The sequence below is a fragment of the Mustela erminea genome, chromosome 3, assembly GCF_009829155.1.
Source record: "Mustela erminea isolate mMusErm1 chromosome 3, mMusErm1.Pri, whole genome shotgun sequence".
In the NCBI taxonomy this organism is placed as follows: Eukaryota; Metazoa; Chordata; class Mammalia; order Carnivora; family Mustelidae; genus Mustela; species Mustela erminea.
Window position 1 is genome coordinate 143,075,780 of NC_045616.1, and position 19,612 is coordinate 143,095,391.

The 19,612-nt window shown below is 34.5% G+C and overlaps 1 non-coding gene across 1 annotated transcript; it reads left to right on the forward strand.

The window, feature by feature from the left end:
• The first annotated feature begins 1,683 nt into the window (after positions 1-1,683).
• Positions 1,684-1,791, forward strand: LOC116587364. Its single transcript, XR_004284388.1, has one exon. It is a non-coding gene; the product is annotated as a U6 spliceosomal RNA (small nuclear RNA).
• Positions 1,792-19,612: the final 17,821 nt, after the last annotated feature.

The window sequence follows — 19,612 nt, forward strand, 5'->3', positions numbered from 1 at the left end:
GTGCAGAACAACAGGCTCTCTGCTCAGTGGGGAGCCTGCTTCCTCCTCTCTCCACCTGCCTCTCTGCCTACTTGTGATCTCTGTCTGTCGAATAAATAAATAAAAATCTTAAAAAAAATATTACCCTGACAAATACCTCAAACACTGAACATTTTTGGAGAATTTTTAAGATTGAAGATTCTTAATGACAAAACTCTTTTCATGGTGGGGGGAGGGAGAAGATTAAGAAAAAGCATGGTTATTATAATACCATAAGTATTAGAAGGAATAAACTATGATCAATTCATAGTCTCAATTATGAACTTGACGATGAAAATAACAAACAATTATCAGTTTGGTATATGAATCAAATAATGATGTACAGTGTACATATGCCCTCAGGTATCAATTTATAAAACTCCAGAAGTATTCAAACAAATAATAATTTTAGTAACTGATTTGACTAGAGATATAGCAGAGATAATTCTGGATTGGGATTTGTGTCCGTTAACAAATATTCATCTTTTAAATATATTTATTAGTTAAAAATTCAGTTATAGATTTTACCAAAAATATATTTGGTTCATTTTCCTTAACATTTGGAAAATTTTTAGCCTTTAATATTAACAATAAATAAACTTTCTGAACATCTACTATGGGCCTCATGTTTTATTGAGTGCATTAAGCATTACGTATTTTTATATTCACTGCAGGAGACATAGAAAGTGAAACTCAGAGAGGTTATGTACACTTGACTTCCTCATTTGCAGTAGGAAGAATTTATGTTGTTATTTTTAGTTTTGCAATGCAAATGTTATATAAAAACGTTAATTATCTCAAATAAATCCATGAATCCAAAGAAATTCCATTAAAATTCTCATTAGGGATTTCTAAGATAACTACCACTTAGGTGAAAGATTAAAAATGTAAGAATATCCAACAACATGTTGAAAAAATGAAAAGGAGAATTTAAAGAAGAAAGAAGTGATGGAGGAGAAGGATTGGGGAAACTAAGGAGTAGGAAGAAATGGGACTGAGCCTGATTTATATAAAAAGTAAAATAAAACTAAACTCAGTGAACTGGCTAAAATGTTTCTGGTGAGTTAACTCAGAGCCCAGTGTACCTAGAAAATAAAGGAGCATATTAGAAAATAACAATGTATGCAAAAAAATACTTAAATTTTGTGGGCCATGTTAACATGTTAAGAAGACTATTTTTTTTTCTAAATATAATGAGAAAGTTGAGTTATGTGGAAGATAGTGTAGCATAAAATACATGTTTTGGAGAAGATAACTCCATCTGTAGCAAGTCAATAAGTTGAAGAGGAACAAAAGCACTTGGGGAAAATCAATTATTAGGCTCTTGTGGTAGTACAGATGAATAAACTATATAATTCCTTCAGGTTAATAATTAAACCTTTGAAGTATTTCTATATTTCTCAGACTTGAGTAAGGTCACTGGCGCTTTCTGGCATGTGGTATTGAATGAACGTGTTTTCAGTATGCTGACAGTTTACCTCGGCCCAAGATTCATTAACCAATATGTTTCATTTCTTTTGATACCATTCATTCAGGAAAAAAAAAAATTGAAATAGCAAAAGGCACTAAGATGACAAACAAATCTAGTGAAAATTTGAATATCAGCTGAGAACCTAGTGTTCATGATTGTGTCTATTTCTATTATTAATCAAAAACAAAGTTATAGTGCTTGCTTCGGCAGCACATATACTAAAATTGGAACGATACAGAGAAGATTAGCATGGCCCCTGTGCAAGGATGACACGCAAAAACAAAGTTATAAAGCATATTGAGTATGCACATTTGTCCACAGAGTTTACTATTTTAGGATATTCTGTTAGGTGTATATATTAAAGAAAGGATAAACACTTAAACTACTTATACGTACTGTGATTGAATGAGAACTATTTCTAGGGATTAATCAAGTTTCATCAATATGGGGAAAAAATTTCATCAATACGAGAAGTCCAGTGACTCTTTCACAGCATGACTTTCAGTCAATATCCTAAAAGTCAAGTAAATGCATAAGCAGGATCAGGGATATTAATTTCCAGATAGATGCACCTACAGTATAGTCTTATGGCTACATAGGGTTCTTTTGTTAAAGGGTATTATAAAGAGAAAATTATGGATGGTAAAAGCAAGACAGCAAGATCAGGAGAAATTAGTTTATATGTGACAGTCTAGCTTCTTAAATTTGCTCTAAGTTTCACATACAAACCTGCATGGGGATATTTATAGCCCCTTTACTTACAGTCATTGACAACTGAAATCAACAAAGAGGTCCAATAGCTGAATGGATAAACAAACCATGGTACATCCATTTAATGGAATGTTATTCCATGATAAAAAAAAAAAAAATGAACTACAGAAAAACATGGAGGAAACTGAAGTGCAAAAATCTGTATAAAAATCTGAAACTTCTGGGGCGCCTGGGGGGTTCAGTGGGTTAAAGCCTCTGCCTTCAGCTCAGGTCATGATCCCAGGGTCCTGGCATCGAGCCCCGCATCAGGCTCTCTGCTCTTCGGGGAGCCTGCTTCCTCTGTTACTCTGCCTGCCTCTCTGCCTACTTGTGATCTCTGTCAAATAATAAATAAAATCTTTAAAAACAAACAAAAATCTGAAACTGTATTGTATGACTGCAACTATCTACATTCTGGAAAAGGCAAAACTAGAATAGAGTAAACTGATCAATGATTACCAAGGGGGTTGGGGTGGAGGCTAAAGGATGAGTAGGTGAAGTAAAGGGATTTGGAGGGCAGTGACACTATCCTGTATGATACCCTAATGGATTCAGGGTAGATCCATGTCATTACAAATTTATAATATTCATAAATATGTACAACATAAAGAGTGCAACTTGATATAAATTATGGATTTTGGTTAATAATATATCAATGTTAACTTATTAATTGTAACAAGTGTACCACATTAATATGTTAAGAGTAGAAGAAACTATGTATTGGGGTAAGTGATCTATGAGAATGCTATTATCTACTCCATTTTTTGTAAATCTAAAACCTTTCAAAAATGAAGTCTATTAATATAAAAATAAAGAAAACCAATTTTTAAAAATTGCTCTGAAGAGAGGACTGGCTGTGTAATATTATGTATATTTAAACTGGGTAAAGCAAGAACTTGTTGGGAATTTCAGAGGCATGGATTTAAGTGATCCCATGCCTATCATTTCCTCCTTTGCACATTGTAATTAAAAGCAATTGGCTAATAAAAAAACAGGTCCAGTGATTGTTCAAATACTTTTTAGTTATAAGGAAATGCTGTAGTTATGTGTGTGCATGTGTTCACACACAGATGTGTTTTTTTTGGGTATATGTTTGTGTAATACAACAGAGGAATAGGTATATCATACCAAGTAAAACTACCACAGATTAAATATTTACTATGTTCTTAATTCTGGATATAGAGATGACATGATAAAACAGCTAAACTATTTTCTCTGGATCAGGTTTCTGTGCTTAACATGAATGGCTAATACATCCCTTTCAATGAGTCTGCAAAAAACTAGTAAAAGCCCTTTATGGCTTCTGCAGCATTTATGAAAAAGACATTTGTTGCGTGTCCTGTATTCTATTTTCACAAAAACTCAGCTGTCTAAAGATTCGATACCAAAATATCACAGAAATCCATATTCACACACATACACACTCCATTTTCAAAATGTAGCAAGTATTTATATTCCTCCATCTCTTTCTATGTTAGCCTCTAAGCTTGTTTCAAAAATGGAAATAAGTTGATTTGTAACAATTCTGCAATATCTAATGGTCATGTATCTTATTTCTATATGTATGACTTTTCCTCCATGCCCTATAACCTCATGAAAAAAGAGAATGTTTTAGCCAAAGGACGAACAGATTTGTTGCTCAGGGATGGAACCTACTTATTGTTCCTAGGTGTTCAATTACATGTGGTGGAAGACATAACCAATATTATAGCTTGTGAAGCCACACAGTTTGGAAAAAAAAAAAGAAAAAACATAAAATGTCTTCAGCCAGGTTTTCTAATCCCTGTGGTGACATGTAATAAAGAAACACAGCACACTGCCATCAACTTCAGTCACTTACACATACTGCTGAGGCTGGCTTTAAGATAGATCCTTTCTTCCATCTGAAAAAACAAATGAGCAAACCCAAACCAAACAACCACCTTCTCCCCGCCCCAAAACAAACAAACAAACAAAGCAAAAATCGAAGATCAAAAACTTGTTTTTTATCAAATTAATTTTTCTGGCAAGGGAAAACCTAAAGATGAGAAAAAGGGTTGTTCATGGGAATAAAACACTCATTGTTGCATTCCAAGCTCACCGCCTGAAGACTGACTGTGTAATATGTCCCCTTACTAGCAGATTTCTGGAGTGAAAAAGGCCATCGGGAATAAGGTCAGACCAATTAATACTGATACTTCCATCCTATGAATTAGGATGGGACCCCAGGCAATCACTCCCAAACCCAAGCCCTTCCCAACACGGTCTGCCCCTAATCCACAGAATCAACCCCATTATATCCCTCATCCTTGTATGCAGTAACCACAAGAACTCCCAGACTCAGTCATTCCTCATCTCCCTGAATCCAATCTTTTTTAAATCTTTGTAATTCCTTATTCTTCTGGTTATTCTACCGTCTAAGTTCCTGATACCCTTGTACAATGTCCACGGAATTACTTTACATTCTGAGATAAAATTCTTCTTTCACCATTCCTTTCAGATTATTTTTCTGATGGAAACATGGATCTATGACACACCTTCCACCACTGACTTCTCAGTGATAGATGATTTTGTTCCCATAGCTCCTGTGCCAGTGAATCTGGATATTTTCTTTACATTTTATTCATGGTATTAGGCCATTTTCCCTTTCTTCTCCCTAAAGACTTTGGTTTTGATTCTCACACATATTGTCAAATCCTTTGACCTACTAAGCCCATTGTTGCTTACATCTACAAATTCCTGGTTCCATTCCCATAGTCTGCTTAATAGCTCAAAAATTTTAGCACTGGTTCCATTGCTACTCCTGCCTTAATTATCTGTGATTACAACAAATACATAGATGATCCTTCCAAACCTGACAGTTCAGCTCCTTGAACTCCATTTCTCTAATTTTTTGTCTTCATCTCAGTGATAATCTTTCAATGCTTTACTCATTAGTCTATATCTTTTGATTACCAGCAATTATAAAACTCCATAATTTAAGTTTCTTAGATCTTATTCTTTGACCACCACCTCTTCTCCCTAATTCATTCCATCATGCTGACCTAAACAAAACTTCATATCCATTAAGACCTCCATTCCATTACCTTAAGAACTTTTTTATAAAGTTTTAATTTATTTTTTTGACAGAGAGAGATCACAAGTAGGCAGAGAGGAAGGCTGAGAGAGAGGGGGAAGCAGGCTCCCCACTGAGCAGAGAGCCCAATGTAGGGCTCGATCCTAGGACCCTGAGATCATGACCTGAGCCAAAGGCAGAGGCTTGACCCACTGAGCCACCCAGGTGCCCCTTGTTTTTCTTTTACTTGATATCTTACACTACTCATTCCTCAGCTTTAATTCCATGACCATTAATTAACTCAACAGATATTCACTATTTGCTAGGCACTATTTTATGTGCTTCAGACATATTTGTAAGCAAAGACAAAAGGACCTCCACTTTCATGAATCTTGAATTATAATCATATGTATTCTAGTGCATCAGTCATTTGGGGCTAAATTATCCTGTGATAACAAATGACACCCAAATATTTGTGAATTCTTAAAACAAAGCTTTGAATCATATCCATATTTTTGTGTATTGAGTTGGCTTAGGTTTTCATTCATCAAACCAGGATCAGGATTATTTGAATTTGTCAATCATAGTAGAGAGAGAGGAAATATGGCACATTGATGTGTCAGTTCTAAAAGTTCCTACTTCTGAGTGGAATGTGATACCTCCACTAAAATGTTATTGACCCAAATAAATAATGAGCCACAACTGAAAAGATAACACACTTAAGGATGAGGACCACAAGAAAGGGCCTGCTAGACTTTTTTTCTTTTCTCAGTGGTTAACCTTACTTGATAAAACTGCAGCCTTAACTAATTCCAACTATCTCTGCTTACTTTCATCTGCACTCATACAGCTAAATATGGCTTGAGAAAAGAAAAAAAAAAGTATACCAACTCATGCCTGGTTAAGTTTTAAGTGGATGACTATGAATATCGAATGGTTTATTAATGATGCCAAGAAATACAACCATAGATCTGTTATGTTAAATCTATCCCCCCTGCCAAAGTTCATGATGCTGATATCACAACCCCTAGTATGTCAGAATGGGATCTAATTCAGAGACAGGATCTTTACAAAATAATTAAGTTGACCCTAGGCATTACTATTTTGACCCTAATCCAATATGACTGGTATCCTTATAAAAAGGCAACATTTGGGGACAGAAACACACATAGAAGGAAGATGCCACATGAACACACACAGAGTAAAGACAACCATCTATAAGCCACATAAGGGGGTATGGAACAGATTCTTCTCTGATCCCCAGAAGGAATCAACTATGTTGACACATTGATTTGGGGCTTCCAGCATCCAGAACCATGAGATAGTAAATTTCTCTTTTTCAAGTCCCTTCCTGAAGCTGACTTCAGTGAACTGATGACTTCACTTCCTACTACTCTGACCATTGAAGTCATCAGAAAATATCAGAAGGAGCCCTCTTCAGTCTCTCTACAAAAGACCCTTACCTAACACCTACATTAACATACTCTGCATTATTGCCAAATGCCATAGATGGAATAGTCTTGTTTCTATCTAAAAATCAATCCCTTCACCTACCTTCTTTCATCTATTCAAGGGTGTCACTGTGGCCATTCTCTCTCCCTTCTACATAATCCGTTTTCCTTGTCCACTGCAGTATCTTCATGGCCACACAACCTTTCATCAAAAAAAGGTAATAATACTTTTATCTCACTTCCCTTATCAGATACAACCCTATTTCCTTTGTTTGTATTTGTAGCAAAACTCATTGATATTATCGACAATCCCCACTGTTTCCAGTTCCTCTTTCATTTTATTTTAAATTTGCTCATATCAGACTTTGTTACTTAAATCTACTGAAGCTACTCTCATCGTGATGGACACAAAATTAAAAAGAACCTTACAGTCCCTGCCTCCTAATATGTCCTTGTGTAATGTCTCCTCCTTCAGTGTGCATAGGAATTGTGACTGGCTTTTAATCATTACTTTGTGGCAAAGGCAGTGGGTTGTATGGGATTATATATACCCATCTCATGTGAACCTCTTGCTAAGAGGCTTTGTTGATGGTTTTGATGAAACAAGTGACCATGTTAAAGAGGTTCATGTGTCATGGAACTGCTGGACAACTTCCAGCTAACAAAAACTGAGGGCAGCCTCTGGCCAACAGCAAAATATAATGACTCTCAGTTTAATAATCCATGAGGAATTGACTTCTGTCAGCAATGACATGAACTTGGAAAATGAGCCTTTCACAGTTGAGAAGGGACCCAGCTGGCACCTCGTTTGTGTCAGTCAGATAATGTCATATAGCAGACAACCTAGGAAAGTCATCAGAGATTCTTGACTCTCCCTCTTATTCTCTGGTCTCTGTAGCCTGGCTTACTGTCTCTCTGCATCTCTGTCCCTACAGCCCCCTCTCCAACTCTGAGATCACTTTCTTCCCCCAGCTTCAGTGCCAGATATGCGTATTTTCTTATTCTAGAATCTGTGTAAAAAGCTTAAAAGGACTCCAGTAGTTTTTTCCTGGATGCTGGCAAGAGAAAGTTCACTTGGAAAACATGACTTTAGCTATAGGTAAAGAGAAGCTTCATGCAGCAGGAGTTGCACTTTGGCATATTAAAAAGAAAAAAAAAAAAGGAGAAAAGGGTGAATACCACATACAATAGTAAACTCTACTAATTTTTAGCTTTTCTCATCAGTGAAATGCTTAGTTTTGAAATATGCTTCCTGAAATCTAGAATAATAGTAATAACAATAAAAATATTATTTATATTAGCTTATTTTATCTCACTACACATCATGAACATTGTGAACATTTTATAAGTATCTCATATGATCTGAAGGAACCCTTAAAATTATAGATACTATTATTATTCTCATTAGCACATGAAGAAATCCAGCAAACTCAAGTAATTGTCCAAAGTTACCTCTTTTATTAATAATTAGAGCTGAGGTTTAAATATAGACAGACAGCCTGATGCCAAACTCATATGTTGTATATACTACCCTCCCCAAAAGTGTGCATATGTTGATGTCTGTTTCTTTGTTTATGAGAGCAGGTGTCTCCTAGCAATTAAAGCATGGGCTTTGACATCAAATAGTTCTGGGTTTTGAAATGCATCTTATGTTTCTTAATCATGTAGCTTAGTCAACTTTATTTAACGTTTTCTGTGTGCCTTATTTCTCAATAGGATAACTAGGTAATGGATCAAGACTGCCTACATATGATAAACTTAAAAAATTAATGCAGTTATAGGCTTTCTTACCATGTAAAGTGTTCACTATTAATAATTATTATTGTGAACATTAAGATGTCAGAGTCACTTTCTCCCAAGCAGGTGTATTTCACCTTTTCAATCTGTGTTTTTTTTTTCTTAAAAATAGAATTAATTTTTAATTTTAATTAATTTTTAATCACCTGACTAAATTTTAAGGAAAGTGCAACTGAACAGACACAGGTTGACACAAAAAACTGAGGAGGCAGAGGTTAATGGCAACTTATCTGAACACTGGGAACCAGTTATTTCAAGTCAATCAGACTGCGTTATAAATCTCAATTCGGCACCCACTTCAAACTATTACCTATCCTTTGACCTCATAGTATCTCATACTAAGTGATGAAGTTACATACCCTTCCCTTGACTTTGGGTTCAACCATGTGGCCCAGTTTAGTTAATAGAAGAACACGGAAATTATGACAGGCCATCCTGACCCATGGTCTCACATTTTACTACTTTCCTTCTTATGTCACTATTGTTTTCTATCAGAAAAACACATCAAGGATAGTTCATTTGATCCAAAAGGTGGGTAACATACACTTGGAACAAAATTGCACCCAACCCCAGTAAGGTTAATAAGCCTAATCAAGATCAGTGGACCTTCTAGCTAAGCTCAGTCAAATTCTGCTAACAGTCACCAAATCTATAGGTCCATAACATTAAATTCTCACTTAGCAGCTAGTTTGGGAGTGGTATGTTGCATATCATTTCTATGACAAATGGTATGGGTTAAAACTCTCCTAGATATATAAGTATATATAAATACAGAGATATATAGCTATAGATATACACATATACATATATTTATAGAATCAATGCATAGAAATATGTTTCTATAAGAGAGAGAGAATAGGTGTATGTATTATACATTATGTCTCCATGCCTAGTTACATAAACTCAAATCAAATAACAATATACATCACACTTTATAACTGGCTGGCTCACTAATTAAAGAAGATTTTTTTTTTCCTGGGTTGGACAGGGAGTCTTCAGAATATGGTTGACCTTACACCCAACTGATCAACAGCCATAACCACTACATTATTAAAAGTTATCTCCTTCATATTCAACCTCAGTCAATAATAAATAATGAACTTTGTTCATCAAATTATTGAATTTTGTTCAAATGTTAAACCTTTGCTGTAGAAAGTCACTCCATATGAAATTTGGCTTAAAAGTTTAAAGTAGTATTTTAAGTAAATTCCACTGGCTTTATAAACTCTTCTTTGCATTCTTTTTGTGACTAAACTAATCAAGTTCAAGTAACCATATTTTAAAAGACTCATATGGGGTTTGAGACCATCATCTTTACCCCTTAAGAATGGTGGGGGAGAATGGGATGATTTGACTAATTCATTACCTTTGCAAATCAGTAGCAATGAATTGAATTATAGACTGATGATCATGCCTTTAAGCAGAACACATTTTATTTAATTCTTTCATCAGTTTGTATTGGCTAATTACGTATGAGGAGTTTAATTCTTTTATTTCAAAGGCTTGTCAATGTGTGGGATGAAAGTACAGAGAAAGAGAGCAGTTCTTTTTAATTGCTCCCAGCACTGAATGCTCTTTTGTGCATAGTTGGAATTGAAATAATTTGATCCTCCTTGCTTCTATCTAAACAAATTTAGACAATGAAATGAAGATATATCAACAAATATACAAAGACACTAATGCTTTAACATGGTTCCCATTAATCCAGTAAGATAGACACTAAAATAAAAGCATAGGTACAGATGAGTTGGTTCAAATAATTGTTGGAGAAGAGACTGAAAATTTTTGTTGAAATTTTTCTTTGACTTTTATAATACAGTGACTCAAATGCCAAAGTCTGCTGTGTAAATAAGATCTAGTTAACTTAGAGTTCTCTAAATACTTACTTTTAAAAATTTAGATGAAAAATAAATGCTGGTATTCATGCTAAATGTTTCCTTGTGATTAATTTTACCATCCTCCAAATGTATTTTTTGCTTATGCATTCTTATTCGAAAACAGTCATCTAAAAGTCAAACTATAAAACTATTCAGTAATTTGAGTTATTTTTTAAAATAAAGCCAGTTCAATAATCTGTGTTGGTAAGTATATATAGAGATATATTTTCAATAACTTATTGAAATGGTTGGTACAGTAAATATGCTATGAAATACATGAATTTTAATTTAAAATGACTTTAATTTCTGGCCAAAATGACTATGATTTCCTAGACATCCCTGTATCAATGTACAGAACAAACAAACAAATGAAAGTTATAATGAAACTCAGCTTCTACTGAAACATTTTCTCCAGGATAGGAAAATCAGTACATTTTTAAAAGTTTAAGATGTACCCAAATAGTATATATAGCACAATTGACTCTAAAATGACAAAAGATAAAATATATATGATTTAAGTTGTGCCCTTCCTAGTTCTGGCTACAGTTCTTTGTGTCATCCTCATTTTTATGGCTTCTTAGTATCAGGCTATGTGAGTGTTTGGTCACTATTTTTATCTATTTTGGGAAGTAATTTTTCTCTCTGATACCTCTTACTCACTTAGCAACTGAACAGTAGCAGCCAACTCCAGGTTGACGTCACATCCAGTCTCAGCAATGGGAGTAGCTGAATTAATAGCCCACAACTCTATCTTCAGTTATTTAGGAAAATAGGTGGTTTGGAAACTCTCATATATAGCAAAACAACACAAGTAGAATTATATACCCAAATGTGTGTGTGTGTGTGTGTGTGTGTGTGTGTGTGTGTGTGTGTGTGTTTAAATCTCCAAAGCTTGTATCCCATTGCATCTTGTGATTTTTGTTCTGGTTTGTGAGTAATTGTTTCCTTTCTTCTGCTTTCTCTTTTGAAGATTTTACTAATCGTTTGTGTTTGTTTGCATGTGTCTATTTATTTAAAATTTGTTGACTTTTATAAGAAAAGTTATATTCAGAAATACTCTTTGGAACATAATTTTGAGTTTTAATTGTTATATCAAACCCCCTAATATTTGAAATTTGTTGATTTGCTCTCTAAAGTAATTATTTTCATGAGCTGTGTTTTCTTTTTATGTCCATAATTTACATTTAGAATTGAGCCACACAAGTTTTAATGTTCCATTCAGGATGATTTTACATGCAAGTAAACACAAAATCTGGCTCAAAGTGGCTGATTCAGTATGGGAGTTGATTTATGCTAATATTTTAGGTAGGAATTCATGGTCATTTTGAGGGAGCATTAACATTAAAGATCTATTATCTTTACTTTTGTCTGCCTTGCCTTTAGCTTCAAACTGGATCTTTGTGGTTGCAAGAAGACTGTATACAATTTCAGGACCACAAGATAAATCATTCAAGACTAGAAGAAAAAGACATTTCCCATTTAAAAGTTAAAGGAAGTAAAGGCCATGACTTTTCTCATCTGTTTCTCTACTCAACCTGGAAGCTATTGCTGTTATGGTCCAGCGAGGATTATGCTAATAGGCTATTCCAACCAGATTTATCTCTGAAGGTCTGGATGTGACCCACCATAAGCCCATAGTAAGTAGGGACATATGACAGTGCAAATTACATTACTCAGAACTGGTAAGAGATAACTGTAACTAACATTTTATAAGTGTTTCAATTTATTAACTATCTGCTGGACATCTTAAAAATCTTACAATTCGGGGCGCCTGGGTGGCTCAGTGGGTTAAAGGCTCTGCCTTCGGCTCGGGTCATGATCCCAGGGTCCTGGGATCGAGCCCCACATTGGGCTCTCCGCTCCATGGAGAGCCTGCTTCCTCCTCTCTCTCTCTCTGCCTACTTCTGATCTCTGTCTGTCAAATAAATAAATAAAATCTTTAAACAAAAAAAATCTTACAATTCCATCCTGTAAATAAATCCTATGACATAGATAATGTGCAAAAATAATTGTTCCAGAGATTATTATGAACTTTGTCATTCAATATAAGAATACATATATTTTTATCTATCTCTATATATATGAATTCTGTAAGAAATTTCTTTCAGATTTAGATGCTGGGAAAGATACATTTTCTCCTGAGGTATGAAATATATTATTTTCCCTCATAAATAATAAAAATATCTTATGTATAATTTATAATCTTATATATTGTTTTTCCTGATAAATAAAAATATCATATACAATACATATTATATATATAATAACTCCATAAGATAAAAAATAAAATTATTTAATTGACTAAATTTTCTATTGCAAGAAGCTCAGGACCAAATTTGGTGCTAAATCTTAGTAACCATGTGTGACCCTACTGCCTATACGTTAATAATGTAATTTTCCTTCAGTTTCAATCATCCATTAAGATGATATTTGAGAGCAGCAACAACCGGATTTAAAATTTGTTTCTTACCCTTTTGAAACAAAGAAAAAATCAAGAAGAGCAATAAATACCAGGACACAGAGTACACCACAACTCTAGATAATCTTTAAATAGAAGAAGGTGGGGGAAAAAAATCCCAACTGAACATCAACCACCATTTTAAGTCTGTTTTCATCCCATGGGTATAGAAAGCTTAAAAGAGGATGTGGAAAGACTCCATGACAAAGAGCAGCCAGGAGCAGAGGACTTTGAGGAAACATACAGTGCCATTCTCAGAAAGATGAAGTGAAATAATAAACATAAATCTACTGAACATAAGCTGAGAATTTGGTTTGTTCATAGTATTCACAGAGCTGGTTGCAGAATCATAGCAACAGCTTTAGAGAAACTCTACTTTTGGAGAAGAATCAGAGAAGAGATGGCATGCCTTGGAGATGAGGTAATGGAGAAAATGAAGAAAATGCCGGGGGATTAAGTCACATGCAGAAATGTAACAGAAAAAACACCAATTTTTCCTTTCTCATAATCATAAAATAAAATACACAGGATTGGGCAGAACTGATAGAAAACTCTTTAATAGCAACCTGCACTCTCCATAAGAATAGAAAAAGACTGAAAACATCAATATAAAACTTCTGTACATAGTCAGATTCTGTAAAATGCAGACTGTCTGCTGGCAGAAGATCTCAGCAATAAATAAACTACAAAGCTGAAGAAAACTCATACATTGCAAAGTGAACTAAATGTTATACAAATTTTAGAAATATAAATTATCAACCTGAATAAGAAATGTAAAATCTGGGAGGCCTGGGTGGCTCGGTGGGTTAAAGCCTCTGCCTTCGGCTCAGGTCATGGTCCCAGGGTCCTGGGATCGAGCCCCACATCGGGCTCTCTGCTCAGCGGAGAGCCTGCTTCCTCCTCTCTCTGCCTGCCTCTCTGACTACTTGTGATCTCTGTCAAATAAATAAATAAAATGTTTAAAAAAAAGAAATATAAAATCTAAGAACAGATATACAAAAAAGAAAGAAGGAAAGAAAGAAAGAAAGAAAGAAAGAAAGAAAGAAAAAAGGAAAGTTGAAATCAAGAAAGAAATATATATAAAAGACAAAATGGTATTGAGAATGTAGGCAAAATTACAAAATGTTCAAGATAGAATAGATATGAATGAACTCTTAATGAGGAATGTTGAATCAAGGCAGAAAAACAATCAAGGTAGTAAATCTGAGATTTAAAAAAGAGGTACAATGAACCAGAGCAAAAGTGGTTGAGATGGAAAACAGGGACAGGAGGTGGAACTTCTGTATTATTGGTTTCCCTGAAGAAAAATATCAAAATAATGGATCAGTACTAGTATTTCAAACTATAATCCAGAAAGAATTCCAAAAATAAAAGTAGATAATATTTGCAGTCTATCCTGTTATATTTGGATATTGCTATGCTATTCCTTCTGACCAATGGACTGTGCATAAAAGTATTTGGGGAAACATTTGGAAAATAATCACTTAATATTTTTGTGACTTTTCATGACTTTCCTCCTGCCCCAATGATCTTAAAATCCCATATCTAGACAGAGATGTAAAGAGATCAATGCCTCTTGGAATACCTAACCACGACATGGACATTTGAAGAGAGATTTGCTTAGACTCAGTCTGAACTTTGAAGGAAAGAAACTATTTTACTGTACCATTGGAAATTTGATGTTTCTTGTTGTAACACACCTGAACCTATTCTGCCTGATACAATTATTCACATTAAAAATATGAAACCCCCCAAAATGTAACTGACATATGATTTTGTGAAATAATTCATATAAAATAAATGGTAAAATAAATTTCAGATTCTAAAATTGCTGAACTCTGGCCTGTTACATCAGAATACCTTTGGGCAAAGCCTACGCACTGTTATTTTTAAAACCTTTTCCAAGTTCATAGCTATGGCTGAAGACTGCCTTTAGTGAAATGAAGTCTGTACATAATTATGAAATGTTTCAGTGAAAATCTGTTTCAAAACAAAATACATGGAAAATTTATCATTACAGAAATCGTTATTTTTCCTCTCTAGAAGATAATTATTTCAATGTGATTCCATATCATCATGTATGATTTGCACCTGTTGATGTTTTGCAAAATTCTCCGTTTCTAAGATGATTGCTTTGTGTAGTTTGCACTTCTGCTATTTGAATTTGCATCATCCTCTGAAAAACTACTTGTTTCTGAACTAGGGTTCTCATTAAAGTTTTCGTGGCTGATTGCAGTTGAAGTGTACTGTATAATCACAAAGCTTAGTCACATTGCTTGGAACAAGTATGGCATCTAGTCTTTCTTAGAAAGTAATTAGGTAAAATTTAACATCTTTAAAACTAAAATCGCCTTTTCTTTAAAATAAAAGCTCTTTTCCACCTGTCTTCAATTTCATTTTCATGTCACATTTTAGCTTTTTTTTAAATCCCCTTAATGATTCTTCTTTCTATGTTTTTCTATTTTTATTTGTTTTGACTCAGCATCTTCAGTAACTTCTGCATCTTTTGAAAATATTATATTTTATCAATTCCCTTGGAAAAATAACTTCAGTGGATTGTGATCTAAAAATTTATCTTAATTGTCCATCTTCTCTGTCATGAGAATTCTTCTCATTGATAATACCATCATTTAAATATAATCTTCCATGTAGCAGCTCCGAATAGTAATATTTTTCATCATTTATCTCATCCCATGTAAGATCTGGTTCCTTATTTAGGGAGATTTTCTTTCAATTCATTTATAAACAAGAAGTATACAAGCTTACCATACAATTTGTATGTTGACCAACAATTCAAAATGAGGACCTGGATAGAGTACTTTAAAGGGTGGTAAAGAAGACAATATTCCAAAGAATAATCCATGTCCTACACAAGCCAGCATGCAATTTCATGACCTTACTAGTATTTTCTAAGTCCATTGCATTTTTTTTTTTAAGAGAGGAAGAGGGGCAGAAGGACAGGTGGAGAGAATCTTATTTTTTTTTAAGATTTTATTTATTTATTTGATAGACAGAGATCACAAGTAGGCAGAGAGGCAGGCAGAGAGAGAGGAAGAAGAGGCTCCCTGCTTCCAAAGCCAAAGTTAGATGCTTAACCGACTGAGCTACCCAGGCGCCCTGACCATAGTAATTTTTCATCTTCTATGAGTTTTGAAATAATCCTACATATCTAAGGTTATGTTTTATAAATACTAAAAATAAAAATTTTTCACTGATTTATTAATGAATATATCTTTTAAATAGAAATGTTTTAACTGTTTCTAGAAGTTTTTATGCTTTGGGCAAAATTTTAAAAAGTCCCTTTTTTTAAAAATATGTTGGTCGTGTATATAATTAGCTTTCTCTGTGCCTGAAAAATTATTGTTATTATAAAATCTAGTTATACCCCAATAGATATCACAGTATTTGATTATGGATTGTATTAATAGATTTTACTTATTAGAATATAGTTTATTTTTCCCTATACACATTTGCTTTGTGTTAGATAGGAAGCAAGAGCTTCAGGGCACCTTTACATCTTACTTGAACTTTTGCAAAAATCTTTTAAATGGTCACTGTGTTTTTCACAACCTCACATTTCTAAACTCTTATATTTTACTGACAGAGCTACTTCCCTAAACCAGATATCTAATGAACCGTGTCATTATTCTGCTCACAAATCTCCAGTGATTCGTCGATGCCTACATCGGAGTGCAGACTCTCTCCTATGTCTGTCATATGGTCCCAGCACATCAGTTTTAGTCTCTTGTCTTGTCCTCCATCTACCCCTCCCATCGCTCTCTACTTTATCAAAAATAACATAAAAAATGAATATAATGGTATTTAAAGCCCTGATTCTCAAGCCCTCACATATTCATGAACATGCATGCATACACATACACCCCAGTGCCATGAACATAGTCAATCAATCATACCTTCTTTGTTTCTCAGGATACTATTTTTATTCTTGTTCACACCACAGTGGACTTCCTGCCAATTTCTACATATGTCGTACACATGTCTTTTTGTCTCTCTTTATTTGACACTCTTACCCTTGTGCCCTTACTCATCCTTCTCTGTGGCTCAAAATTCCACATGTATTTCAAAACAGAGCTATGTGCAACCCTCTCAATGACATTTGCTCTAATGATTTCTGCCAGGATTGTGCTTCCATGAGACTTTTTTCTTTTTTATAAACCCTTGCTATATCTACAATTCATGATTTTTATTTCATATTGGTGAATTCAACTGTCTCCATAACAGATTGTAAACATTGTGAAAGCAGAAATTATTCTATTTATTTTCTCTCTTCTATAGGGTAATAATTCAAATGTTCAATGAGTAAAAAGAAAATATACATATTATTCATCTCATCTATTATTAAATTACTATAGGACCCCAGAATCCATGATTTTAATACAATCTATTTTAGGTACCTTTTGGAAATAAATAAAATTGAAATCAGTTATGGAAACTGTGTATTTCAGAAGAATAGTCATATTTTATTTGGAAATGTTGCAATCCCTTTGATATCAAGAATGAATTAAATTCACTAGAAGATTGAAGAGTGTACACAAACACTAGCCGAGGTTGTAATTAATTCACATAAAAATCATCAGCATTGGCTTTTAACTATCTCCAAATCTAAAGACACCCTGAAGGCAAGCCATGTAGTATCTCACAGCCAGACCAAATGTTCTGAAACATTGCTTTCTGCTTCCATCTCTATATCAACTGTCATAACTCTTTTCTACCTAAATCATATAGCCCTACTAAAGCTCTAGCCTTCAGATCTCTCATAGCCAGTCTGCGTGTCTCCAAATTCATCACTCACTACCTCCCTAAGTGAATTCTTTACTTTACAAAATTGATTTAATATTTTCCCCATAAAATGTGCCACAAATCCCTGGCTCTGTTCCATTGCTTACTTCATTCCTACCACCTGGAACGTCCTTGCCTTTTCTCTTCTCTCATTAAAGTTGAACTCTCCATGGAAATTTCACTTAACTGGAGTAATCCACAGTGATGCTTCTCTACCCTGAACTCTTAGGGAATTTATTACCTGAGCTACTAATTAGTCAAAAACCATGAGCACTATCATGCAAGTCAACCTTTTTTTTTTTCCCCTTTGTGGATGTGTAATTTTCTGCTCAAATTAATTTTTAACAATAATTTCTATACTTTTCTTTTTATCTCCAGGCTTTTTTAAACACAGTGTTTGACATATAGCTTTAAAGCTATATTTGGAGAAATGTAAACACCTATTTTAAAACATCTGAGAATAGGATTTTTTAATTAATTATATGCTACTTTTCATGGATAGCTACTTAAATAATGACATATGGGTTTTGCACTACAAAAGGTTATTGACCAATAGTAAGAACATATAGTAAGTTGAAATCAAATAATGAATACCATATTAGATGTGCATAGAAACTGTGATAAATCTCACAAGTTGCGGAGGGAAGAAATACATGTAAAATTCCTCAGTGTGTCTGCAAACACAGTTTATCAGACTAGTAAAATCAGAGATCAGGAAAAAATATATGGATCAGAAGTATCAGAAGTAAAAAGAGAAAGAGACGAGGAAAATCAAAGGAAATATGGTTGTTTTGTTCACAGAAATATGCACGCCTTTCATTCTTAGAGTACTATCTGGCACATAGCAAGTACTCAGAAATTGAATGCATAAAATGGTGGATTACCCGAGGTCTGTGCAGGATTCCAAACTCTTGAGCTATATAGTAACTTGTTTATAGCTCATCACAACTTTGTCAGGTATTATTTCCACTTTACAAATCAGGAAACTGAAACCCAGTGAAATGACATTGCTCGAGGTATAGGTAAGAGGAAGAACCTGGATTATATTCAGATTTATCTAAATCCTAGCCATATGTCTTTACTATACATCATCCACCTCTCAGCTTGCCACAGGATTGTAAAAGAAGATGACATACACAAGCAAATGTGAAAAGTTGAATCAGTGTTTGCTTACATTACAAACAAAGCCGAGTTAAGAGCAGGTAGTCGGAGGCACGCTGTGAAGGCTGTGACCGCCAAGTGAAGGCACAGACGTTGTTTTATAGGCTGTGTCACACCATTCAAGAATTTGAAGGAGATTTATTTATGTTAAATCTCACTGTACACACTGTGGGAAAGGGACTAGTGAGGGAAGAGATTGAGGGTGTTAAGCCGTTAGGAGCATACAAAATGACATAGCTTTGGGGAGAAAAAGTAAGGGTTTAACTAAATACTGGAAATAGAAATGAAGAGAAAAAGAACCATGCTGTTTAGGTGGCAGAAAGTATAGAACTATGAAACAGGTCAGCTGTGACAACCAAGAGAGTATTGCAAATTTTAGGACAATGTACAGGCTTTAACACCTGTGTGGCAATAATGTTTAATTTAGAAAAGGACTGTAGGTGGAAGGATTCTAGTCTTGTAAGGTGTGCTAGCTTAGAGAGGATCATGGGATATTGGGCGACACTTCTAGATACACTGGGGAAATTTGGGTCTATATCAAAGTGGAAATATAAAAATTAAATGGGAGAATTAGGAGTATATGAGTAGTGCTTCATATTTAATTGAGTTCGGGGTACCTGGGTGGCTCAGTGGGTTAAAGCCTCTGCCTTCAGCTCAGGTCATGATCCCAGGGTCCTGGGATCCAGCCCCACATCGGGCTCTCTGCTCGGTGGGGAGCCTGCTTCCCCCTCTCTCTCTGCCTGCCTCTCTGCCTACTTGTGATCTCTGTCAAATAAATAAATAAAATCTTAAAAA